The sequence below is a fragment of the Atta cephalotes genome (assembly GCF_000143395.1).
Source record: "Atta cephalotes unplaced genomic scaffold scaffold00002, whole genome shotgun sequence".
Lineage (NCBI taxonomy): Eukaryota > Metazoa > Arthropoda > Insecta > Hymenoptera > Formicidae > Atta > Atta cephalotes.
Window position 1 is genome coordinate 3225871 of NW_012130066.1, and position 7211 is coordinate 3233081.

Genomic DNA, 7211 nt, shown 5'->3' on the forward strand with positions numbered 1-7211 from the left:
CTCTCTCTCTCTCTCTCTCTCTCTCTCTCTCTCTCTCTCTCTTATTTTAAAAAAATAATTTCTTTCTGAGCTTAACGTTGTTGACATAATTCTGTAATAAATCGAAAATATTTATAAAATATATAACAAAATATTAGCAAAAGATTCGAAGGCAATGACTTTCGGTGAATCTACGATAAATTTGACAATATAAAAGCGCTATTGATGGACATTCAATAATACACAACAGATGATATCGATTTATTTATCGAATTATTGCTGAGTGGCATTCGTGCAACTATAGCCGAACAAAATTTACCGTATTGAAGTTTTACGAAGTGTGAACGGCATTCTTCGGTTGTATTATACTTTCTTTAAACTGATTCACGATTTCTCTTTACCCAATTGTTTATTATGAAAACTAATTACCGGAATGTCTTGTATATTTGTTTGTCTTGTATATTTGTTCGGAGATAAATCATCATTTCAGACTGAGGATTTTTTATGCGCATTGCGACGAGTTACCGGTTCATCGCTAATTAAATAGCCGGTCCTCAGATTGCAGACTCACCCCTCTTCTCCTCCCCTGCACATCGTCAACTTCCGGAACAGGAAGACGATCCCTCGGGATTGCCGAGACAAGAAAAAAGTTTCCTTATTCCATGATGGTACGTGCGGAAAGAAAGATTTCATCGCGCGGGCGTACTACTTTGTGATTTATAGCCCGCTAACTGCTTATTGTAATTGCAGATGAGGACATCTATTATTGTTATTATCAGCGTTGGCCGCGGAGACAGGACGCGGGATTTAGAAGCTGCTCTCGCCTTATCGCGCAAAATGGGAATTTCTGTTCGCGGTGACGGCGCGGCTAGAATTTTTAATGGCACTTACAGTAGAACTTGTCGCATGCGAAGAGGCAGAAGCTTCACATTTTATTTTTATTAACATAAAATTATTCTTTATATACTTTTGGATATATAATACGATTTAGCCATCGTTCTTAAAGGATTTCGATCGACGGCGATTTTTGTACCCAAAGCACGAAGCCGTAATTACTTTCGCAACTCCTCTTTTGGCATCATCTGAAGCGCGAGATTTATGTGCTAAAAAATAAGATATTTGATTACTCGGTTTATTGTGGCGCTGGAATAGTTAAAAGATTCTGATAGCTACTGCTGAAACGTGTTCTCTGTTCGTTCTACTTTCCATTGTTTGATGATGGTCGCTCGTTAGTATTTCACGCTCTATACACACGCCACATAGAGATGATATGGACTCAGAGTGTTTAACAAGCCTCTTCCTTCATTCTTTTTTCCTCGCACTTCCTTCCGCAGCCCGTTAGATGCTACGTCTTTATAATTGCTCACCGCAAATGGATGGCTATTAATGTATACGTCTATTCGCCAGTATTCCAGCCATAACATCTTAATAATTGCCGAGTATAAATAGCTGCGGCATGCCATACTTTTTTAAATATATACTTTTCCTTTTATGTAATATTATTTAGTTATATATTGGAAAATTTGCTTATTAAAAGTATCGAAAGTTTAATTAACAGAGTAAAAGAGAAGATTTTTTTTCAGTTATTATGAAACACTTTTTTTTAAAGTTATAGATATATAATATACACGAGTTATCGATTACATTATAAACTACACAATATAATAATTAATAATAATATATACTGCATATTTACATTAATATCTCGTAGCAGAGAAATTTTATAATAAATGAAAAAAAAAATCTTCTCTTTTATACCAAAGTACAATGTACCAATTTTATTTTATTGGTTTTTGTTAAATTTTCAAACAAATGTCAAATGTGTCACGCGGTATCCCGCGCATGCATCGTATCGGTTTGCTTAAAATACACAGCGCTCTGAAACGAATAAAAGCTATTGCCTTTACGAGTGGACTATTTTCGCTGGGCGCCGTGCACCACACGCCCACCACCTTCTCTAATCTAAGGCGCGAGCATCTATAATGCATGCCAGGCCGTGAGGGTATTTCTAATCCCACGCAACCCCCTTGTGGGGGCTGCAGATAGTGAGTCGAAATATCAGACGTCGAAGTAGCGGGCGCGCTGTTTTCCGAAGGGGCTGCACCCTCACTCCCTCACACGGTGGTGAGTCACGCGAGAGAACGGCTGTGCGATCGTCGAAGATCTCTCGCGACGAGACGGAAATGGTAAAGGGATAAGATAGCTTGGAAACTCAATCCCCTTGCGTGTGAGTTTCCATACCTTGGTAAAAAAAATCTTTAAAGCTGCCCTCCTTGATAGAGGCGAGTAGAGTATTACGCGACAAAAAATTGTGGATTATTGGCTGGTTTAAAGGGAAAAATAAATTTCAACAAAGCGTGGAATATCCCAAAGATAATTAATTTACGTCAGCAAAATTGAATAGGGATATTATAACAGAGTTTTTATATTATACGGTTCAGTTGTTATAAAACAAAATTTAATTATGGAATCAGACCGAGTCATTTACACGATTATCGTTCTGTGTTTTCCTCCTCGTTTCTCTAATATATAAAATATAGTAAAATAAATTTTGAAGGAAGGAAAATTTTCATACAAAGGCACAAAGTGTTCTATTATTTCTACGTTTGATAATGGACAAATTTACTGCAGTACAAATTGGAATTCATATAACTGAAATGAAATTAAAAAATTATTTGATATTATTTAGATGAGAGTACAAAGGTGGAGGAGAGTAGGAAACTTGAAAACTACAATACTTCGAACAAAGAAAAATATAAAAAAAATCTGTCGAGTGTGTGTTAATAAAACGAAGTGCGACTTGCGAGCCGAGCGTTTCGATTTCGTTGCCACGGAATGAGAACAATCGGAGAATGAGACATCGAATAATAATAACAATAATGTACTTTTAGGCGATGCCGGCTCTTTCAATACTACGACCACGGAAAGCATCATTTATTCGTAATGGTATCATTTCACGCGCGTGAATTTCTCCCTTGTACTCTTATGATAACGTAGTCATGTTATCCTTTCACGTCTTGATGATACATGTCCGCGATATTCCTCCATTTTCACGCGAAACAACGGAGAGGCAATCGTCTCTATTCGGCTTGGTAGATCGAACGGTGCATTATTTATCCGAAATCAAGAAACAAGAGTAATCGGCCGTATTGAAAGATCACGTGATCAGAATAGCAATCCGGGAGGAGACAATTTCCACAAATTGGTAAATGTACCAAATGCAAGTAAAAATCATGTTTTAAATTGTTTAAACTGCTTAATGAATGTTTTTAACATATTTTTATAATACTGTTTAAAATATGTATAAAACATTAAAAATATGTTTAAAAAATACATGTTTTATTCTTTAAAAAAAATTTTTTTGCCAATTTCTAGCCATATAGCCTCGCAATTGAAGAAAACGGAGAACAAATTCCATTGATATTGTCTGATCACCAAATTACGAAAAATCTTCGTCGAGAAAATCATAATGCCGTAAATATATGACATATTGCCGATTCGCCACAAATGATGAAAAATATTAAAGAACGAACTGAGAACAATGACGACTGTTTCAATTGAAAATAAAAGAGCTCATAAAGATATAGAAAGAAAACAATTATTAATAAGCATAACTATGATGCAGAGAAATTATTTTATAGTTAATAAGAAATTATTTATTAATACAAGAAGAAAAATCTTTCAGTTTGTATTATAATATCCAAATATCGTTTTCACAATCGATTTTCAGTTCTGATTCTGTTAAGATGATTGAAGAACAGAACCTTGTTACGCTGAATACTTCCAATCAAATTTATACAGACACTTGAAAGCAGATGCAATAGTTTTGTTTTCAACAAGCATCGAATATTTCAGCATAGCGACAAAAAAAATTTAATATTATTTTTTGAAGATAATTTCGATATTAGAACCTCTGGTTATGATAATGTGAAAATTTGCGTAATATTATTTTCTGCAATTTTTTGTAATATAATTTAAATGAAACAGAGAGAAGCAATCTAGATATTCAATAAAATGTGTCTTATACATTTTAAAGGAACACATTCCACAGTCGCCAAAGAAATATTTAATAGTCGAAACAATGCCGACGTCCTCAGGAAAAACCTTATCGAACGATGAATCGAATCGACATGATTCGATGCAAACTACGAGCGCATTATTCTCTAACGAGTCGCCTTATATGCCTAACGGAAAGCGAACTCGCGTTTTAAAATTCTTTTCTTCACATTAGCATTTTAATCAGTTCCCCTTTGTCTGTAATATCTTTTTATGCATTCCTACATTTCATGCTAATTTTCAAACCAAACACGTTAATTTTACATATATAAACTCTTTAAGATCTATAAAACTTTATGTATTTATAATATATAATAAATCATATTATTTAACTTTTATTCAGGTATATATTACAAATCGTATATAAGCGTTAAGACCGACTGTTTAACGATAAAAAAAATCATTTCTCATTCTAAACAGCATTATACTTATGATTCTTCTTATAAATCTTTTTGATCATAATTTGACAAAACTGAAACATCCCGAGTCGAAATTTTAGTCCTACGTTGAATCTCTTTCAACCTTAATTAAATCTTATAAACTGTTTTGATACTTGAACAATCAAATAGGACCTCTTTTAATATTACTTAATCCATAGCTTCTATTTAGAAAACTTCTTTTGAACCTAAAAAGGAAATTTTCCGATAAATGCCATTTACAGGCTCAATGTAGGAGCTAAATTTATTAGATTAGAATCTATAAATCTCTAGAGCCTACATACAGCCTAATTATAAATCTTTAGAATCTACATACGTCCTAAAACTAAGGTCCAAAGTAGGAGTAAAATTTCGATTCGGACAATTTCTTGTAGAAGAAAAAATAGTTAGAAAAGTAGCACGCTTTATTGCTCGTCGAGTATAAAAATGATGTAAGCTGCATATTAGAATAGGACAATCTATATAACACGCTTAATATTTTCTTTTTAAACTTTCTTCTTTCTTTAGAAATAAAGACAAAATAACACATAGCTTCATCTTGTTCATTGCAAAACCTCTACAAATCTCGTTGAACACGCGTGTGGAGAATCCTTTTTTTATAAGAATGCCGTGTGATGAAATTTTAAACAGCATCTATGGGGCTCATAAATACAATTTTTACAAAGTTTCATGAAACATTAAAGGCCCTTTTATTTCTCCCTGGAAAGAGCGAACTTCGCGCCGCTTAAACTACGTGACCGCAGAGCGCTTCCAACGAACGGAAGGTATCAGCACGGCTTATTCCCGAGGCAGATATAAATTCATATGGATGACGAAGTGGGGGCCCATTAGTCGCAGCCTAACGCGGGATCTAACCAAAAGCCGGCGCGAATCTTTTCATTTGCATGTTTACGGTGGCTCGGTATTTTATTGTCCGACAAAAGTTTGCGACCACCCAGGGAAACGCGACGGCAGCGCTGAGGGGCGGACGGGGAGATATAGAGAAGCATTTATTATCGTCTGACACGAGACAAACGAGTAGTTGATTACAGGCATATTGTCAGCGGTGTCCCACGGACCAAGCGAATTCCATGGAAACAGCATCCAACCGTCGCGTCACCGCGCGCAATATATGTATGTGAGTTTAAATATTTCCCTATAATCTACGTAGACAAATTGTGATACATGTGCCTCCGGATATACATAATCTCAATATTTGTCACGTATCTTTTTAACAATATGAGGTTCATTTTCACTTCTTTTTATTTAAACAAGAAGAAAGAATTCAGTCAATTTAATTAATAAGATATTTAACCCTTCATAGGCACACATATTTTTACTTGTTCAGTAGGCACTGAGTTTTTTGTCCAGCTCACATATTTTTCATTGTTCTAGGCTTTCCAAAAAATCTAAAAAAATTCAGGATTACTTTTCAACATCTCTGCTACATTATCAAATATTTATTTAACTCAAATGTTAAAACCTTTATTTAATAAAAATTGAAATTTAAGCCAAGAAGAATGAAATTTTGCCTAAATTAACATAAGAAGTTGTTACGAAATAAAATCCTTAAAAATTTATAGTAGAAAATCGATGACAAATCCTGCAAAATCTGAGATGTGTATGAAAGCATGATAAATTTATATCGCGGTCCTCTGTCGCTCATAATAATAAACATTATATTACTCCATTTTTCATGTTCTTTTTTTTATTAAAATATATTGAGAATAAGAGCTTTTAATATTTAATATGAGGTTCACTTAAAATGCTTTATCGAAAAATCTCCGAAGAATCTATAAGCAACGTTAAACGCCCACGTAATTGCTTGTCAATACTCTAACGTCACAACAGCACAATGACGTGTCCGACGATACGTGGAGTTGACATCGTCATGCAGCAGATTAAAACGTTACTATAAAACGTTACGAAGCATAAAAATTCCTGTGGATATTACAAAATTTCCGCATAAAAGAAGAACAACCACGATAAAAGAACTTTCATGATATGCATTTCAGTCAGTGCATTACAATATATCCTAAAATGTAACATTTAAATTTAACTGAAATTATATTATTAGGCAAAAAACAGACTCGCGCGTACACAATATAACTTTTTTTTTTTCAAATATTAACACGTCGCATGGCACAAAAACCGGTAATCCTAAAACCGACCAAGCCGGCTAATTATAAAATTCAGCAGCCTCACGCGGCCGGATTGTTTTCCATTTACTTTTATTACCTTATCAACTACGATCTAAAAAATCTGGTGGCATCTGGCATCCCGAAAAAAAGGCGATAAGACGTATTTCGAAAGAAGAGATGCGCGATTCACGCAATCCGAGGCACGCACGGTTCATTTAGGAAGGTGCAATCTCGTGGACCAATCGCGTCCTCCTGATTCTCTTCTCCGTATCTCGTAAGCACTCAAAAAAAATTCTAGCGGGGTCTCTGTATGACCCTATGCAGAGAAATCCATGGAAGAAAAAGGTGGTAGAATGGCTCCCCGGATCGGTTATCGATCGGCTTGATCTTCCGAATGCTGGCTATCGATTGGATCGATCCACCTGGTTGTTGCGGGATCAGAAGAAGTCCGACACTTCGACCCTCAAAGATGAAATGAGCTCCGCTTTTGTATGCGCGGCCACATCATACATTATTTTCCTCCCTTCGTGTTTCTTCTCGTCTGATTATCGATATACTCCTCGGGAGTTAAATAACCTTCTAAATGAGGAGTTTCGTGCCTCTTGGTCATATACTTCAT